The sequence below is a fragment of the Macaca nemestrina genome, chromosome 10 (assembly GCF_043159975.1).
Source record: "Macaca nemestrina isolate mMacNem1 chromosome 10, mMacNem.hap1, whole genome shotgun sequence".
Taxonomy (NCBI): domain Eukaryota; kingdom Metazoa; phylum Chordata; class Mammalia; order Primates; family Cercopithecidae; genus Macaca; species Macaca nemestrina.
This window is the reverse complement of record NC_092134.1, coordinates 5027622-5047922: the sequence shown is the minus strand read 5'-3', so window position 1 is coordinate 5047922 and position 20301 is coordinate 5027622. Positions and strand designations below refer to the sequence as shown.

Below are 20301 nucleotides of genomic sequence, written 5' to 3'. Positions count from 1 at the left end.
AAAAGATCCCACCACTTTTCCTTATCAGAGGCAATATCCCTTAAGGCCTGAAGCTCATAACGGATTACAGGATATTTTTAGACATTAAAAGTTCAAGGCTTAGTAAGAAAATGGAGCAGTCCCTGCAATACTCCAATTCTAGGAGTACAAAAACCAAATGGTCAGTGGAGACTCATGCAAGATTTTAGACTCATCGATGAGGCAGTAATTCCTCTATATCCAACTGTACTCAACCCCTATACCCTGCTCTCTCAAATACCAGAGGAAGCAGAATGGTTCACTGTTCTGGACCTCAAGGATGCCTTCTTCTGTATTCCCCTGCACTCTGACTCCCAGTTTCTCTTTGCCTTTGAGGATCCCACAGACCACATGTCCCAATTTATGTGGACGGTCTTGCTTCAAGGGTTTAGGGATCGCCCTCATCTGTTTGGTCAGGCACTGGCCCAAGACCTAGGCCACTTCTGAAGTCCAGGTGCTCTGGTCCTTCAGTACGTGGATGATTTACTTTTGGCTACCAGTTCGGAAGCCTCATGCCAGCAGGCTACTCTAGATCTCTTGAACTTTCTAGCTAATCAAGGGTACAAGGTGTCTAAATCGAAGGCCCAGCTCTGCCTACAACAAGTCAAATATCTAGGCCTAATCTTAGCCAGAGCAACCAGGGCCCTCAGCAAAGAACGAATACAGCCCATACTGGCTTATCCTCGCCCTAAGACATTAAAACAGTTGTGGGGGATCCTTGGGATCACCGACTTTTGCCGACTATGGATCCCCAGATATAGCGAGAGGGCCAGGCCGCTCTATAATCTAATCAAAGAGACCCAGAGGGCAAATACTCATCTAGTAGAATGGGAACCAGAGGCAGAAACAACATTCAAACCTTAAAGCAGGCCCTAGTACAAGCTCCAGCCTTAAGCCTTCCCACAGGACAAAACTTCTATTTATACATCACAGAGAAAGCAGCAATAGCTCTTGGAGTCCTTACTCAGACTTGTGGGACAACCCTCTAACCACTGGCATACCTAAGTAAGGAAATTGATGTAGTAGCAAAACGCTGGCCTCACTGTTTACAGGTAATTGCAGCGGTGTCCATCTTAGTATCAGAGGCTATCGAAATAATACAAGGAAAGGATCTCACCATCTGGACTACTCATGATGTAAATGGCATACTAGATGCCAAAGGAAGTTTATATCTATCAGACAACCGCCTGCTTAGATACCAGGCGTTACTCTGTGAGGGACCAGTGCTTCAAATACACACGTGTGCGGCCCTCAACCCTGCTGCTTTTCTCCCAGAGGATGGGGAACCAATTGAGCATGACTGCCAACAAATTCTAGGCCAGACTTATGCCATCCGAGAGGACCTCTTAGAAGTCCCCTTAGCTAATCCTGACCTTGCTCTATAAACCAGTGGAAGTTCGTTTGTGGAGAGTGGAATACAAAGGGCAGGTTGTGCCATAGTTAGTGGTGCAGCAGTACTTGAAAGTAAGCCTCTTCCCCCAGGGACAAGCACCCCGTTGGCAGAACTAGTGGTGCTTACCTGAGTCTTAGAACTGGAAAAGGAAAAAGAATAAATGTGCATACAGATAGCACGTATGCTTATCTAATCCTACATGCTCATGCTGCAATATGGAAAGAAAGGGAGTTCCTACCCTCTGGGGGAACCCCCATTAAATACCACAGGGAAATCATGGAGTTATTGCACACAGTGCAAAAACCCAAGGAGGTGGCAACCTTACACTACCAAAGCCATCAGAAAGGTGAAGGAGAGAAGGCAGAGGGAAACTGTCAGGCAGACACTGAGGCCAAAATTGCTGCCAGGCGGAACCTCCCATTAGAAATACCTATGGAAAAATACCTATGGAACGACCCTTGGTATGGAACAACCCTCTCCAAGAGATTCAGCCCCATTATTCCCCCACCAAAACAGAATGGGGACTTTCACAGGGACATAGTTTTCTCCCCTCAGGGTGGTTAACGACAGAAGAGGGAAAGGTAATCATACACTAAGCCAGCCAGTGGAAAATACTTACCCTCCGCCAAACTTTTCATATGGGTATTGAGAACACTCATCCAATGGCCAAATACCTATTTACAGGGCCAAATCTCCTCCAGATCATCCGACAAGTAGTCAAAGCCTGTGAGGTGTGCCAAAGGAATAATCCCTTGGTCCATCATAAGGCCCCTCTGGGAGAATAAAGAAGAGGGCACTATCCCGAAGAGGACTGGACGTTAGACTTCACTCATATGCCTAATTCAAGGGGATTTCAATACTTGTTGATCTGTGTTGATACCTTTATAAATTGGATAGAAGCCTTCCCCTGCAAGACAAAGAAGGCTCAGGAAGTAGTTAAAGTCCTAATTCATGAAATAATTCCTAGATTTGGGCTTCCCCAAAGCTTACGGAGTGACAATGGTCCGACTTTTAAAGCCACAGTAACTCAGGGAATTTCCAAGGTGCTAGGGATACAATATCACCTTCACTGCTCCTGGAGGCCACAATCCTCAGGGAAGGTCGAGAAGGCAAATGAAACACTCAAGAGGCACTTAAGGAAACTAATGCAAGAAACTATGAAGGAAAAGATCTTTTACAACGTCTAAATATGCAATCACTAGCTGACTTCCCTATCTCTGATAAGACCAAAAATACCCTAACTAGATGTGCAGTCCAGCTTTTATGCTCTTACATTTCCAACTTCACCTATTACATGAACAATGAAAAGCCCATACACAGCTCTGTAACCACGAATACCATCTTCACTTTCCAAGCCCCTTTACACATCCAATACAACCTGGAATCAGGCCTGCCCCTGGGGCACCTACTATCCCATCAGTGTAATTACGCCCTACAACTTCAAGCCCCAACTGCTCATAGTAACTTCTGAGTCACCCAAAAAGCTCCATTCAGATGGCTTGTCCACTTCTTAGCATCCCCCAAAATCATCACCCTCTCCCTCCTTAACAAACAGTCTGGGTTTTTTAATGGTAAACATACTCCCTGCATGACCATTCACCCCTGGACCCCTGCAGCAGCACCCTCACCACTAGTGCGTGCCTTCTCATCCCCTGTTTCAATCACTCTCTCGAATGGTTCTTAGTAGATACAAAACAGTTTTTTCTCCAATGGGAAAACAGAACACAGGGAACCACTCAGTTTGCTCCCAACACCCCTTTCCAGCCACTCACTGGAGCTACCTTGGCAAGTACTCTAGGAGTGTGGGAAAATGAAAAGAACAAATTCACACACCTTTTTAACATACACAACTGGTTCTGTCTACTCAGCCAAGCCATATTCTTCTTATGTGGAACTTCAACCCATATCTGCCTCCCCACCAACTGGACAGGCACCTGCACCTTAGTCTTCCTAAGTCCCAACATTGACACTGCCCCAGGAAATCAGACCCTATCAGTGCCCCTCAAAGCTCAAGTCCATTGGCGCAGGGTCATACCACTAATACCCCTACTTACAGGGTTAGGAATGGCCACTGCTATAGGAACCGGAATAGTCAGTTTATCTACTTCATGATCCTACTACCACACACTCTCAAAGGATTTCTCAGACAGTCTGGAAGAAATAACAGAATCTATCCTTACTCTACAATCCCAAGTAGACTCTTTGGCAGCGGTGACTCTCCAAAACTGCCGAGGCCTAGACCTCCTCACTGCTGAGAAAGGAGGACGCTGCCCCTTCCTAGGGGAAGAGCGTTGTTTTTACACTAACCAGTCAGGGATAGTACGAGATGCCACCTGGTGTTTACAGGAAAAGGCTTCTGAAATCAGATAATGCCTTTCAAACTCTTATACCAACCTCTGGAGTTGGGTGACATGGCTTCTTCCCTTTCTAGGTCCCATGACAATCCTCTTACTATTACTCGCCTTCGGGCCCTGTATTTTTAACCTCCCTGTCAAATTTGTTCCCTCCAGGATCGAGGCCATCAAGCTACAGATGGTCTTACAAATGGAACCCCAACTGAGCTCAACTCACAACTTCCACTGAGGACCCCTGGACCGACCCAATGGCCCTTTGGCTGGCCTAGAGAGTTCCCCTCTGGAGGACACACTACAACTGCAGGGCCCCTTCTTCATCCCTATACAGCAGGAATTGGCTAGAGCGGTCATTGCCCAGCTCCCAATTGCAGTTGGGGTGTGCTGTGTAGAGGGGGGGATTGAAAGGTGAGGCCAGTTGGACTTTCTGGGTCGACTTGGGGAACTTTCCATTCTTACAAGAGGATTGTAAAACGTACCAATCAGTGCTCTGTAAAATGCACCAATCAGCAGGATTCTAAAAGTAGCCAATCACAGGGAGGACTGAAAAAAGGGCACTCTGATAGGACAGAACTGGAACATGGGAGGGGAGAATAAGGGAATAAAAGCTGGCCACCCCAGCCAGCAGTGGCAACCTGGGTCCCCTTCCTTGCTGTGGAAGTTTTGTCCTTTCGCTCTTCACAATAAACCTTGTTACCACCCACTCTTTGGGTTCGTGCCATCTTTAAGAGCTGTAACACTGACCACGAAGTTCCACAGCTTCATTCTTAAAGTCAGCAAGACCACGAACTGACTGGCAGGAACCAACTGTGGACACACAAGTGTGAAAGGAACAGCTGAGGCAGGAATGGCACCCTCATGATTCGCATCAGTGTGGTGCAGTGGCCACACCCTCTGACGTCTTGTCCTGGTCAAGCTAGACAGATTCACAGATGCAGTAAGATTTCACATATGTGTGTGACGTTAATATTTTTATGTTTCAGTGCACAGGGCATTGTATATATGTGAAATAGTTAATAAAAGTTAGCTGAATTATATGCAGTTGATGTAATTCCAGCATTTTCCATCTTATGAGACTTTCGGAAATCACTTAATTCAAGTCCTAGTTTTATAGATGGGGAAAATTAATCCAACATAAGTTAAGTTTTTGTTCAAGGTCATATGACTAATGTATAATTTTAAAATAATCCAAGCACCTTACTTGCTTAGGAAACAGATGTTTTATTTACATTCTTTTAAAAATGTTTTTGCTACATTGCATTTCTACATATTTATGGGGTCCATGTGAGATTCTGTTACATGCATAGAATGTGTAATGGTCAAGTCATGGTGTTCAGGGTATCCAACACCCAAGTGTCTATCATTTCTATACAATGAGTACATTTCAAGTCCTCTCTTCTAGGTATACAAATGGCAAAAAAACCTATGAAAACATGCTCCACATCACTAATCATCAGATAAATGCAAATTAAAACCACAATGAGATACGATCTCACACCAGTCAGAATGGCTATTATTAAAAAGTCAGGCCAGGCACGGTGGCTTACGCCTGTAATCCCAGCATTTCGGGAGGCCAGGATGGGTGGATCATCTGAGGTCAGGGGTTCAAGACCAGTCTGACCAATGTGGTGAAATCTTGTCTCAACCAAAAATACAAAAATTAGCTGGACGTGGTGGTGGGCACCTGTAATTCCAGATACTTGGGAGGCTGTGGTAGGAGAATAGCTTGAGCGCAGGAGGCGGAGGTTGTAGAGAGCTGAGATCATGCCACTGTACTGCAGTCTGGGCGATGGAGTGAGGCTCTGTCTCAAAACAAAAATAAATAATAAATAAAAAGTAAAAAAAAAAAAAAAAACAGATGCTAGTGAGGCTGCGGAGAAAAGGCAACATTTACACACTGTTGGTGGGAATGTAAATTAGTTCAGTCATTGTGGAAAGCAGTTTATAGATTTCTCAAGGAACTGAAAATAGAACTACCATTCCATCCAGCAATATCATTTCTGACTATATATCCAAAAGAAAACAAATTGTTCTGTCAAAAAGACACATGTACTCTCCTGTTAATGGCAACACTATACATGATAGCAAAGACATGGAACCAACCCAGGTGTCCATCAACAGTGGACTGGATAAAGAAAATATTCAGACAGGGAAACAGAAAACAACCATGTTTCCCAGAGGTGAATATACACCATGGAATTCTACTCAGCCATAAAAAAGGAAGAAATCATGCCGTTTTCAGCATCATGGATGCAGCTGGAGGCCGTTATCCTAAGCAAACTAATGCAGAAACAGAAAACCAAATATCCCATGTTCTCACTTATAAGTAGGAACTAAACTCAGGGATGTAAAAATGAGAACAACAGACACTGGGGACTACTGGAGGTGGGAAGAAGGAAGGGGAGAAAGGGTTAAAAACCTATTGGTTACCACACTCACTCCCTGGGTGACAGAATCATTTGTGACCCAAACCTCAGCATCACAAAATATAACCGGGAAACAAACCTGCGCATGTACTTCCTGAATCTAAAATTTAAAAATCCAAATTAATCCAGTAAATTATAACAATGCTTAAAAAGTAAATTTGTATATATAACCCCCCACAAAAAAAGTCCTCTTTTCTACCTATTTTCAAAGATCCAGTCTATTGTTGCTTACTGTAGTCAACCTACTCTGCTATGAAGCATTAGAACTTATTCCTTCTGTCTATGGGGATTCATTCAGGATGGTGAGGAAAATTATAAGTCACAAACCTTCTTGAAAGGCCTGAAGGTTTTTGCAAAAGTCTCAGGATAAGGTTATGGCTGAAGGCAACCGAATCCTTACTTTGAGTAAATAGCCTAAAGTGGGTACAAGGGAAGGTAGTTTACCTAACTAGCTTGTTTACCCATGTGGTCCTTAGACTAACCTTTGATCTAGGTGAGTGCTTAATTGCTTTCTACTCGGGAAGCCAGCAATGTCAATTATCCTCCAGTGGTGTTTACTCACAACCTTTGTCAATTAATCTTTACTGAATTAATGCAAGTATCATTGACTGATCAAGGCCGCAGCTGCGTCTACGTGGCCCAGATGCTCAGCCAAACTGGCAAAGCAGAATATCTGTGTGTCAGTGTACTTTATTCATCTGTCGTTGGGTCAGGGTCTGCAGGACAGACCCCCACATCTAACTAACTGTATCATTTTACCCATTAACCAAACTCTCTTCATTCCCCAGCCCTCCCACCAGCACACCCCCTTTCTAGTCTCTGGTATCTATCATTGTGCTCCTCTACCTCTATGTGATCAATTTTTTAAGTGCCCACATATGAGAACATGCAATAAGATATTTTGATCCTCTGTCTTACAGACCATGAGCCTAAGGTGCTTTAAGGATGCCTGCGTGCAAGTATCCTTGAGATAAAGCTGTCTTCCTTCTGTCCCTCCCTGCTCAGGCAACACCTGTCTCCACCTTTGAGGACCACAGTGACCCCTGCTGTCTCCTTCCCACCCCCTATGCCCCCAGGTTTAAAAGGAGAGAAGTGTTCTGACCCCTGTGGGCATCCAGATGGGGAAAAGCAAATAACTTTTCCAAAGGGTCCTACAGGAGCAATTCTGAGTGAGCATAAAGTTATCACTTCATTCCAACTTGAGACAAAATGAAACATCAAATACCAGTGCATCAGAGAAATGCCTGGCCTAGAAAATACACACCACTGGAATTATTTTTCTTCCTTTTTTCCTTTTCTTGATAATGTATCTCACTGATAATACACCAGGAGAGAGAAACTGAATTAAGACGCTTTGTCACTCTTGGTTAATAGAGCATTCTTTTTCTACTTCACAGAACTAGCAATGAAAAGTTACCTGTTAGGAAACTTCTGCTATTTACCTAGTTAACTTGTGCTCAGTGCCATAGGAAATGTAAAAGTAAATGGCAGAGACTCTGCTCCCAACATTCTCACAGTCTACTAAGATGATTCTAGCAAGGATAACATACACCTGGAGGCATGCTCCCTGCACATGGAGTCTTGTCTAAGCCCCTTCTAACGTTAATGCATTTTAGCATTATCACAATTACCTGAGGAAAATACTGTTTTAAAACTCCTTTTATAGATGCATAAAACCAATAACAAGAGATGTTAAATAGCACACATGAGGGCACACAAGTAATTTACAGAAACAATAGAACCCAACTATAGATACCTAAGATTCTGGGATTTCCGGCTTCATGCCCTACAGCTTCCATAATGACACATAGCAGAAGGAAGGAATGACAGCAGAATTCAGCAGAAGTTCACCTGAAGTTATCAGGAATAGGGAAAGTTGTCTTGGAAGCAGCTGGGTTTCTGTTAGCAATTGCAAGATGGGTGGGGGTTTGAATGTGCCTGAAGAGTACAGGGAGGTATCTCTTAGGTAGAAGAGACAGCGGAAGAGGAGGAGAAAAGTGGATGTGGAGACCTGCGCGTGGGTTGCAAACACCCTAAGTGTGGAATGCTAGGAAGGCCTCCAGGGTGGTCCCTCCCAGACTATGAGGACAGGGACCATGATGCTGATGTGTGCCTGAGGGACTCTGAGGACTATAGACACCAAGGATTCTGCCCTGCTGGGAATAAACACATTAAAATAATTCATACAAGGATAAGGCAGGGCGCAGAGAGGAAAGTCATTTTGCTGAAACATCATTAAAACAGGTTATAGAAAAATGTTTATCATATCCTTAAAATAACTTAATCATGGAGGTAGTTTGTAATAAATGTTCCTAGTAAAAAAATCAATATGCTGCAGAGAAAGCCAATGCTCCTTGGGTCACCACTTCACTTCCCTGGACCCTGATGCAACTATGATGATCAATGTGATGTATAGCCTTCCAGATCTTCTCCTGAGATTTTACTAACATATTTATCCACGCATAGGAATTGGAGCATATAATGTTTTTGTTTTTTCTTCCTCTTTTCTTCCTTCCATACTGCATGGTCATTTAATAATGTACTTCAGCACTCAAAAATATGACTTAGGAGTTTTTTTCAACATCTGTATTTGTAGCTTTTTTTTCCCCCCAGCTGCCTCAAAGTATTTCATGGAGATACAATGGTTTTGTTTTGTTTTTTTGAGACAGAGTCTCTCTCTGTCACCATGGCTGGAGGGCAATGGCACGATCACAGCTCACTGCAACCTCTGCCTCCCAGGTTCCAGCGTTTCTCCTGCCTCAGCCCCCCCCGAGTAGCTGGGATTACAGGCGCCCACTGCCACACCCACCTAATTTTTGTATTTTTAGTAGAGACAGAGTTTCACCATGTTGATCAGGCTGGTCTTGAACTCCTGACCTCAGGTAATATACTTGCCTTGGCCTCCCAAAGTGCTCACACTGTGCCCAGCCAAAGATATAAAAGTTTATCAGCCACTTCTGTCAGTGATAGACACTGGTTATTTCCAACTTTTCAGTTCTGCTAACAATCATGGAATGTGTTTCTGGGTTTCTCCATTATACATGCACGTGAGTTTTTCTCAAAGTATTAAAAGAGGTTGACTTGAAAGGCTAGAGGGCTTAACTATTAAACAATTTAATAGATACTACCGAATAGTTACTGTACTGTAACTACGCCAATTCAACTTCCACCAGCAGATAGTAATACCCCATAATTTCTCACACCTGGCCAAAATTTGCTGCTCTTGAATGGTTCATGATTTTAATTTGCTTTCTGTTGAGCGTTAGTGAATGCATTCGTCCATTTTCACGCTGCTGATAAAGACATACCCGAGACTGGGCAATTTACAAAAGAAAGAGGTTTAATTAGACTGACAGTTCCACGTGGCTGCGGAGGTCTCACCATCATGGCAGAGGGCAAAAGGCATTTCCTATATGGCGGCGGCAAGAGAGAAAGTGAGGAAGAAGCAAAAGAGGAAACCCCTGATAAACCCATCAGATCTCATGAAACTTATTCACTATCATGAGAACAGCATGGGAAGGACCAGCGCCATGATTCAATTACCTCCCCCTGGGTTCTTCCCACAACATGCAGGAATTCAGGGAGACACAATTCAAGTTGAGATGTAGGTGCGGACACAGGCAAACCATATCAGTGAGTTCCGTTATATTTTCATATTTAATGGCCATTTGCATGTCTCTTTCTGTAAATCGCCTGTACATTCTTTTTTGCCCTCACAGTTATCAAATGGATGGACTAGTATTATCTTAGGGTCATACAGTAGCTAAAACTATTGTGATATAAAACTAGGTGAGAAATGGTCTTTGCGGGAAGCAGTGAGAAGACCCAAGCTGTCGTTGTGATTAATATTTGATGGGCATTTGTTATGTGTGGAACATTCTGCAAACTGATTTATAGATGTGGGTCCCTGTGTTAATTCCAACAGTCTTGTGAGGGAGATGCTACGATCTTCATAGTAGAGATGACAAAACTGAAGCTCAGAGACGTAAACCTGCTTGTCTAGGGGCAGGGTTGGGAAGCAGTAGAGATAGTATTAAAACCAGGGCCCTGGAGAAAATTTTTGCAATCTACTCATCTGACAAAGGGCTAATATCCAGAACCTACAAAGAACTCAATCAAATTTACAAGAAAAAAACAAACAACCCCATCAAAAAGTGGGCAAAGGATATGAACAGACACTTCTCAAAAGAGGACATTCATACAGCAAACAGACACATGAAAAAATGCTAATCATCACTGGCCATCAGAGAAATGCAAATCAAAATCACAATGAGATACCATCTCACACCAGTTAGAATGGCAGTCATTAAAAAGTCAGGAAACAACAGGTGCTGGAGAGGATGTGGAGAAATAGGAAAACTTTTACACTGTTGGTGGGATTGTAAACTAGTTCAACCATTGTGGAAAACAGTGTGGCGATTCCTCAAGGATCTAGAACTAGAAATAACATATGACCCAGCCATCCCATTACTGGGTATATACCCAGAGGATTATAAATCATGTTGCTATAAAGGCACATGCACACGTATGTTTATTGCGGCACTATTCACAATAGCAAAGACTTGGAACCAACCCAAATGTCCATCAGTGACAGACTGGATTAAGAAAATGTGGCACATATACACCATGGAATACTATGCAGCCATAAAAAAGGATGAGTTTGTGTCCTTTGTAGGGACATGGATGCAGCTGGAAACCATCATTCTTAGCAAACTATCACAAGAACAGAAAACCAAACACTGCATGTTCTCACTCATAGGTGGGAACTGAACAATGAGATCACTTGGACATGGAAAGGTGAACATCACACACCGGGGCCTATTATGGGGAGGGGGAGGGGGGAGGGGTGGCATTGGGAGTTATAACTGATGTAAAGGACGAGTTGATGGGTGCTGACGAGTTGATGGGTGCAGCACACCAACATGGCACATGTATACATATGTAACAAACCTGCACATTGTGCACATGTACCCTAGAACTTAAAGTATAATAAAAAATAAAAAAATAAAACCAGGGCCCTGCTCTTAACCTGACCTGTCTGCAATGCCCTTAGCAACCGAACTGGCACCAAGGGACTGGGGAATGAGCAGGGATAAAGTCTCTAATAATTATAATAAATTGTGCAATTAATACAAAAATTTGCCAGGCATGGTAGGTACATGCCTGTAGTCCTAGCTACTTGGGAGGCTAAGGTGGGAGGATCACTTGAGCCTGGGAGGCAGAGGTTGCAGTGAACTGAGAACGTGCCACTGCACTCCAACCTGGTTGACACAGTGAGACTCTGTCTCAAAAAAAAAAACATTGTATCTTTTCAATGATTTTTAACTTTTACGAAGTCTTCTTAACTCTAATTGCATGCTTTATTATTAAGACTACTTTGTCAAATATTTTTCTGGACACACAATCTTTCTTTGGTATTGTTTGCATGGTATAATTTTTCCAATCTTTAAGTGAGTTTCCTATAAATATCATTTCATTTTAATTCAAAGGGACATTTATTTTTGTTTAATCGTTAAATTCATTCTCCTTATATGTAATGCAATTCTTAATATATTTGGGCTGTCAACTTACCCTGCTGTTGTTTTTCTGTGTCTTGCCTGTTTTACCTTTTCTTATTTCAAATTAGAAAATGTTTACTTACATATTTTCTCTATGAATTGGGAAATTATAAATAATGTTACCACTCTTAAGTAATTACCATAGATTTCAATATGGATAATTGACATATTAAATGTTGTATTTATTGAGACTTTTCTTCTGTCTCAGAAAAACAAGAAATCATCGATTTAAGAAGCTGAAAGTTTTGCACTGGTTGCTTGACGTAACTTAAGATTCATTTTTTACTACATTGCACAAGAGTCAGAATACACCACCAATACATACCAGGTTAAAACTTGAGTTCAAACCCTAGCTCTATTACTCTCAAGCTGTGTGGCTTTGAGCAAATCGCTTGTCCTCTCTGAGCCTGTTAATACATAAATTAAATGAGAATAATTTTGCGCTTACTAATTCCAGGCATCTGTGCAGATGACAAAAAAAAATCACAGAATAAAGCATTGAACACATAGCCTCGTTGTGACATGCATCATCAGTGCTTGATGTGGTTGGCTGTGATCATTACACATCAACAACAGGTGAGGGGGTGTTTATGAAGCTCTCTGGGCTGCCTGCAGAAACCCACATCTGACTCCTGTGTGAAGAGAGGCTGCAGGTGAGAAGGGAATGATCCAAACGCTCGGATGTCACGAAGAATTTATCATTTCTGATCCCTTTCAGCCTGAGCACCAAAATGTCGTAAAATGTGAAGCTTCATTTTTAATCTTTGCCTCCACTAACCTCACTTCAGCTTCTCCGTAATACATCAGACAGGCTTCCTTGAGAAAAGGCAATCTATTTGCAGCCAGTCATGCCTGTCCCTCCTCGGATCCAGCTTTTGTCTCACTCATGCAAAATCTCATGCCCTCAATTTCTAAAGCTCTAGCCATGGAAGGATTGCATGACTGGGTAAATTTTGTTCTTCTCCACCACCCATCCCACAACAAAACCTGTAAATTTCTTTCAATCCCTTTGTTCCCAAAACTAACAGAGCCTTCATTTGGTAGTCTTAAAAGATGACATTTAAATCAGCAAGCACCCTAGGCATGAGATTCCTCCAGGAGCATGCCTCTCCTTCTGTCTCATTTCTGGTCAGGGAAAAACATGCCTCTCTCATGATCACACACATGCATGCAAACACACACACACACACACACATACACACACACACAAACACACACACATACTACACAGACCTCTCACTGGTCGTCCCCTGCACCTGTTCTCTGCCATGCTGGCCTCTGCCCATCTTCCTGCAGCACACTTTGCTTCCACATGACCAGGCATGAACGTTAATGCATATTAGCTCATTCTGGCTCACCTGGGCTTGTTTTTTTCCCAGAAAAAGTAAGCCTAGCCACCCAGGCCGTGACTAATAGCCTCTAGGAATATTCCTTTCTTTGGACATCAGAAGTGGCAGCAGGATAGAGAAGCCACCTCATGTCCTTTGCAGGATAATAGGGTCACTGCTGTACACCGAGTCCTCACTGTGCCCGTTCAGGAGCTTGGGGGATGTTACAGAGATTCTCTCATTTAATATTCACCACAACCCTGTCTCACAGGCAGCATATTTAGCTCACTTCCTCAGTTAACGTCGCGGTCAGCTGGAGGTGGAATTTGAACTCCAGCAGGCTAACCCACATGTGGGCAGTTTAGCCACAGCACCATTCTTAGATTAGCTGTCTCATAAAGAGATCCTGGGATGAGAATTGGGCTTTCTCGTCCCAGAATCATCAGTCACTGGCAGTGAGTCACTGTGGGGAGGGACTAAACTCCCAGGCCCTCGAGCCTTTCTACAACCCTTCCTGGTGACAGAATGTTGATGCAGTGGCCCGAAGGCACTCTTTATAGGAAAATAGCTGGGGCAGGCTTCAGAAGCCAAAGGGATCCAGGGAGAACTAAGCAAAGCACCAGATGTGATTCTCTCTGTAGAAGCTACTCTATTAAGGAAAGAAAAACCACCCTGAGATGAATCTGACAACGTAAAGCACAACTCCTAGAGGCCCTTAGCTGGTGAACGCTGTGTGTCAGGAATCACAGCACCACCAACGCACGGTGCCACCAACGCATGGTGCCACCAACGCAGGCCCAACATTGCGAGTAGGCTGACACCACGTGATGCAAGCTAATAAATGCCGGCAATTTCACACTTTTGCTTGAGTAGTAAACAATTATTTTTAAATACAATCCCTATATGGATCCCGTATTGACACATATAGATGTAGAGGTATTGAGAGAAGAGAGAGAGACCTCCCCCCGTTCTATATTGTTTTATACTCAGTACCTGTTTTAAGAAGAAACAAGGAAGCAAAACCTAAGACAGGCAGCCTGGTACCAGGCACCAGACCCAAAACCAGGCCTGGGCCTGCCTGACCTTAGACTGATAGTTAAAACTCAACCCATTACCTAGCAACCAATGTTATCCATAGATTCCAGACACTGTATGGAAGGACATTGCGAAACTTCCTGTTCCGTTCTGTTTCACTCTTGATTAACGGTGCATGAAGCCCCTGTCGCATACCTTCTAGATTGCTCGATCAATCACGGCCCTTTCATGTAAAATCTTTAGTATTGTGAACCCTTAAAAGGGACAGAAACTGTGTACTCGAGAAGCTCAGATTTTGAGACGTTAGTCTGCCGATGCTTCCAGCTGATTAAAGCCACTTCCTTCACTACCTCAGTGTCTGTGGGGTGTTGTCCGCGGCTCGTCCTGCTGTAGTGTGTCTACGCGCACATGCATGCACACACCCCTGTCCGGATATCTCAGAGAAGCAACCTGCTACGGATAAAGGAGGAATGAGGGTCTCACATTAGAAGAAGAAGACCTTGCAGTTCTTTCCCCCACGCCCGGCCTCATTCCACTTGGCATATATCCAGTCACCCTCCTGGAACTGCTGGAATAGTCCCCCTATCTGTAGCTTCCTGATCACCTCCACTTCACACAGAAATAATTAATTTATCCCATATTTCTGCCTAGAGCTTTTCAAATATTATATTTAATTGTCTGTCTCAGGTATTGCAAGCCACCAACACGTTGGTTCAATCCAGCCCAAAACACCAGTTTTTAGAATTGAAACGATCAGTATTGCTGCATTATAAACATCTTTAAATCTTTTTTCTTTGCCCAGAATATTTTATAATTTTTTTGCGGGCGGATCACGAGGTCAGGAGATCGAGACCATCCTGGCTAACACGGTGAAACCCCGTCTCTACTAAAAAAAATACAAAAAACTAGCCGGGCGAGGTGGCGGGCGCCTGTAGTCCCAGCTATTCGGGAGGCTGAGGCAGGAGAATGGCGTAAACCCGGGAGGCAGAGCTTGCAGTGAGCTGAGATCCGGCCACTGCACTCCAGCCCGGGCGACAGAGCGAGACTCCGTCTCAAAAAAAAGAAAAAAAAAAAAAAAAAGAAGGGCATATACTAGTTCGTGAACTACAAAGCCTCACCACTTTCTCCTGCCTTGTGTGTGTTCTATTCGTATCTTCTCATTATCTGCCCAAGGCCTGTGCACATTTAAATTTGCTGCTTCTCATGTACATATCAGTCTCACTTGTTAGGCTGAGAGTTTGGAAATAGGAAGGAGTTTTGTCCTGTTTGTGCTTTATGTCCTAGGTAATAAGCACAGTGGATGGATCTCAGCAGATATTCAATAGCTTTTGTATTTGAATTTTTAAATAATTTATCAGTGACTATAATTTTATTTACTGTTTCAATTATTGCAGGTCTAGTAGCCTCTGACTGGGCTCTCTAAAATCCACCACGTGACAAATCTTGACAATGATGAATGCATTTCAATCCTCGCAGACTATATAAGTCAAAAATATTTAGTGTATGAGTGCCCAGAATGAGCTAGACTCAGAGATCACAATTTATGCCAACCAAATTCCCAGAAACTGTATAATGAACCAGGAAGGGCTTATATTCATTTGACACAAAGCATATAATTCATTGCAATTGTAGCAAAAGAATAAAACTGCTACTATGTCTCTTTGAATCTCACTTGAATACTTGAGTATTGTGTTTATAAACATGAGTGTGCGCATGTGTGTATCTGTAACCATGTATCTGTGTGTGTGTGTCTATATGAATGTGTTGTGGTGTGTGTGTGTGTGTGTGTGTGTGTGTGTGTGTGTCCAGAGGACGGGATTTGGGGATAGGAAAACAGAGATGATGGTGAAAAAATATTTTCAATGTTTACTTCTATTTATATATTTCTGACTTTCTTCTTTACAAAATTATAATGCTTGCTTAGTCTAAAAAAAAGTTCATTAATTAAAACAATACTTCTTTGTCCTACATTCATATCTAGAAAGTCTCTATATCCCATTTTTAGCCCATGAGTTTCGAAAGATAGAGACTAATATTAGAATTCACTAGTAGTTTTTAGAATTGAAGTAAGTATTGCTGCATCAGAAACATGTTTCGTTTTGTTGAGATGCAATTTTGCTCTTTTTTGCCCAGGCTGGAGTGCAGAAGCACAATCTCAGCTCACTGCAACCTCTGCCTCCCGGGTTCAAGCAATTCTCCCGCCTCAGCCTCCCAAGTAGCTGAGATTACAGGCGCATGCACCACACCCAGCTAATTGTGTATTTTTAGTAGAGATGGGGTTTCACCATGTTGGCCAGGCTGGTCTCAAACTCCTGACCTCAGGTGATCCTCCTCGGCCTCCCAAGTGCTGGGATTACAGGCGTGAGCCTCTGTGCCTGGCCATAAACATTTTTAAGACATGTTTGAAGAGGTCACAAAGATGATGTTCCTGACGGCCCGAGCTTGTCATTTATTTTGTATATTCTGTACACTTCTGTTTTTACAAAAGCTACGAAGCTCTTATATTGAGAGAGATAACTTTTATATGTGAAAATAACACTTGTGTGTCCTGTATCAATGAGTCAATGTAATCTCTGTCCCATTTTTAACACCACACACTTTAAAACATAAGAATCCAATATTGAGGTTTATTATCAGGTGCTGGTATTAGAATGATACATAATGCTGCGTCTTAAAACAGCTGTGAATTCTTTGTGTTGTTTTTGTGCAAGGTGGTGCTCCCGAGTACAGGGCAGGAATGACCCAGACTTCTGGGGTGCAGTTATCACAACACACCCTCCCAGCCCCTCCGGGTGGGGACCCCTGAGGCCGCTCTCCTCTGCCTCTGATCCTTCACACGGGTCTGCCCTGCCGGAAGGTCTAAACTGCACGCCACGTAAAGGAGAAACTCAGAGATCAGGCAAGAGTCCCAGTGTCCCCGAAGGAGAAGCCAGCCCAGTTATGTCCATTTTACATTGAATTAGCAACTTACCGAAGAACAATGTATTGGAAATAAAAGTTTGTCTAAGTTATTTAGAAATGAAAGACAGAAAACTGCATAATATAAATAATTTTGTGAAAAATGTAATTAACTCTGAGTTTCACATGCAAAATTGTTTAAAGCCCTTTACTTTTCTCTCTCTCTCTGCTCTTGAGGAAGATTATTTGATGTAGTCAATAATATCCCAAGAATTCTACTCTCCTAATTTTCTATTTAATGGGACTACCAGCTTCAGAATTGATGCTTTTTGTTATGTTGATTCTTTCAACCAAACTCCAAAGATAAAAGGTATTTTAGTTCAAAGAAATATGAAGTTCTTCTTTTAGTAAGCAGCGTATCACTGGCATATTTTCAGACATGTAGCATGAGAATGCCGCTCGAACCCTATTAAATGTTTCCCTATTTGTTTTCAAATCCCAATAAATCAGCCTTTGTTTTATTATTTATTCTTTTTTTTTTTTTTTTTTGAGATGGCGTCTCACTCTGTTGCCCAGGCAGGAGTGCAGTGGCATGATCTCCACTCACTGCAACCTCTGCCTCCCGGGTTCAAGCAATTCTCCTACCTCAGCCTCCAGGGGAGCTGGGATTATAGACGCCCACCACCATTCCCTGCTATTTTTTTGTATTTTTAGTAGAGATGGGTTTTCACCATGTTGGCCAGGCTGGTCTCAAACTCCTGACCTCAAGAGCTTCATCCGCCTTGGCCTCCTAAAGTGCTGGGATTACAGGCGTGAGCCACCGTGACTGGTCCCCATAAATCAGCCTTTGTGATCAGGTCTGGGGGTGTTTGTATGTGGAGAGAAACATATTTGCACAGGTCTACAGATGTAGGGCCTTTGAAGAAGCCAAATACCGGGTAGAATTTTGCTCACAAGAATACAGGAAAATTGACCAAAGGAGGATGAGTTCACTCCAGGTTTGTAAATCATGGTAAGTTCAGCCCTGGTCACATGCACTGTCACTGTGTTTTGTGGGTTGTTTCCAGCACCCGCCCCACAGCACTGCCTGTGGCCAACACAGCTGAGAAAGGAGTGTAAGGGGCAGAGGGAAGGGCTGCAGCCAGCTTTGTCATTAACCCACCATTCTCTTGGTCATTCCCACAGGGTGGAAACCCAAGAGGCCCATGTTTGCTCGGCTGGAAGATGCACTAAATTTCTTTCCCTTAAATTCTGCTGAAACAGAATGTGAGTCCCGTGCCCTCAGCATGCCTGGGGATCACAATTTGGTTTAAAGTGAAACAACTGTGTCTCTTAAAGTCCCTGAAAATTCACACACGGCAAGCTAAGACAGCAGGTTTCAGGCAGGGCAGGCTTCATCCAATCCTGGTGTTGGGCCCCCTGCCTGGTGTCTCTGCTTACTAGTCCCCAGTTTTCTTATTTATATTCATAGAGTACCAACACTGAGATAGCAAACGGCACTCAACTATAGAGGTGGGGCTTGGACACAGGACCATATTGAGGACTAGCTAACACAGGGCGGGGGTGGAAGAAGCTTTCCATAGGACATGTTCATCAGTGCGCCATGTCAGTTTACTGCTGCCATGGCAACACCTGGGAGTTATTGCCTCTTTCCATGGCAACGACCCACCCCTTTTAAAAGAAATTTCTGCATAATCTGCCCCTTAATTTGCATGTAATTAAAAGTGAATATAAATACAACTGCAGCACTGCCTCTGAGCTGCTGCTCTGGGTGCCCTACCTGTGGGGGAGCCCTGCTCTGCAAGGAGCAGTGCCTCTGCCACTGGTGTGCATGCCACTTCAATAAGAGCTGCTGTCTCACACCACCAGCTCACCCTTGACTTATTTCCTGGGTGAAGCCAAGAACCCTCCCAGACTAAGCCCCAATTTCAGGGCTCGCCTGCCCCGCATCACTACTGCCAGTGTGAAGGTTAACTGTGATCATGTCTGCAGACTTTATACCCTGTTATTAGAAAGTGCTCTATAAATGGCACCTGTTATTGTTGTGGTTTGCAGAATCACCATCTGCATTTGCTTAAAGTCATACACAGTATTTGAGGCATCATTAAAAATCTCATGCTATTTAGTTATTACTGACATCTGTAAATCTCCCATTTCACAGACAAGTAAACCTGGGGTCCAAGTCAAAGCTGTGCAGCCAACAATGACTACACTGAGCTCACGCGAGCTTTTCTGTTCTAAAATCACACTTACTGCATTGAATCAACCTCATGGGTAGGCTGAGACTCAGCTTTCCCAGCCCAACGTGTCCACGTGTGTGTAAAACTGAAAAAACAAGGAGCAACAGGTAAAGAGAATCCTACTGGAAACAGTTGGAAATAAATTAATTTCCCTAAATCTCAGGGTAAACCTGAGCCCATCTTTCTCTCACCCCTCTGTCATTAGCAATTACATAGAGGCCAATTGTAAGAGCCACACAATGGTGGCTATAGCTTGGATACAAAGGGTAGATATGTTTTGTTTCATGCTGGCAGCATGTTTTTAACTTTCTATTGTTGAAAATGTCACACACATTCAAATGTAAAGAGAATAGTATCATAACCTCTAAAGTACCCACCATTCACCTTAAATCTTTATCAACTGCTACCCAGTGTCTTCATAGAATTTTCTCAAATCATATAGTTGGCAGACATTTGATTTGAAAACAGCAAAGCAACCTTGGCAATTATGTATTGGCTTCATGCAACTGCTTCATGCATTTATCTTATTCATTTGGTTTCCAAAGGCATCTGAATTTCAGAGCTTAAGACTTCTTCAGATGCTTCTTGAGATACAAGGAATGGTTCCTAGTCTTGTGGAGCCTGTTATCAATTAGGTTTAAAATGTGAAAGCAAAATTAAAATAAGCCACAGACGGAGCTAACCTCTGTACTCATTGCATCACAGAAGACAACACCGTCACTCTGCCCCGGGTGGTCCACACGGACACAGTGGAGGAGACGACCCACGCTGGGCATTAGAAGAAGTAGAGTTTTGCAGCAACTGGGAGAGGTAGAGGCTCTCAGTGAGAAAGGCTGTGCTTAGCAGAGCACAGTGGGCAGAAGACATTACGCAGAGAGCCCTCAACCCACACAGCTCTAGTCCCAGCACTGCCAGGGTCTGGTTTCAGCAAAGAGCTCATTTTCCAAACCCTATGATCCCTAAGATCCCTAAGGTGACTCCACTTATGGGACTGGAATCCCAGTTCTCTACTCCACCTGTAGACACAATCACCAAGTCTTTTTTTTTTTTTTTT

General features: G+C 43.2%; 1 long non-coding RNA gene across 2 annotated transcripts in view; it reads left to right on the top strand.

The window, feature by feature from the left end:
* LOC112428825 (uncharacterized) overlaps nucleotides 1–12919 on the top strand; it is an 80359-nt gene extending 67440 nt beyond the window's left edge. Inside the window, exon 6 of one of the 2 annotated variants that reach the window (XR_003020886.2) lies at nucleotides 12204–12919. This is a non-coding gene — a long non-coding RNA (uncharacterized lncRNA). Of the gene's footprint in view, nucleotides 1–3921; nucleotides 4466–12203 lie in introns of those variants that run through there. The other variant, XR_011608671.1, reaches the window with a different exon arrangement.
* Nucleotides 12920–20301: the final 7382 nt, after the last annotated feature.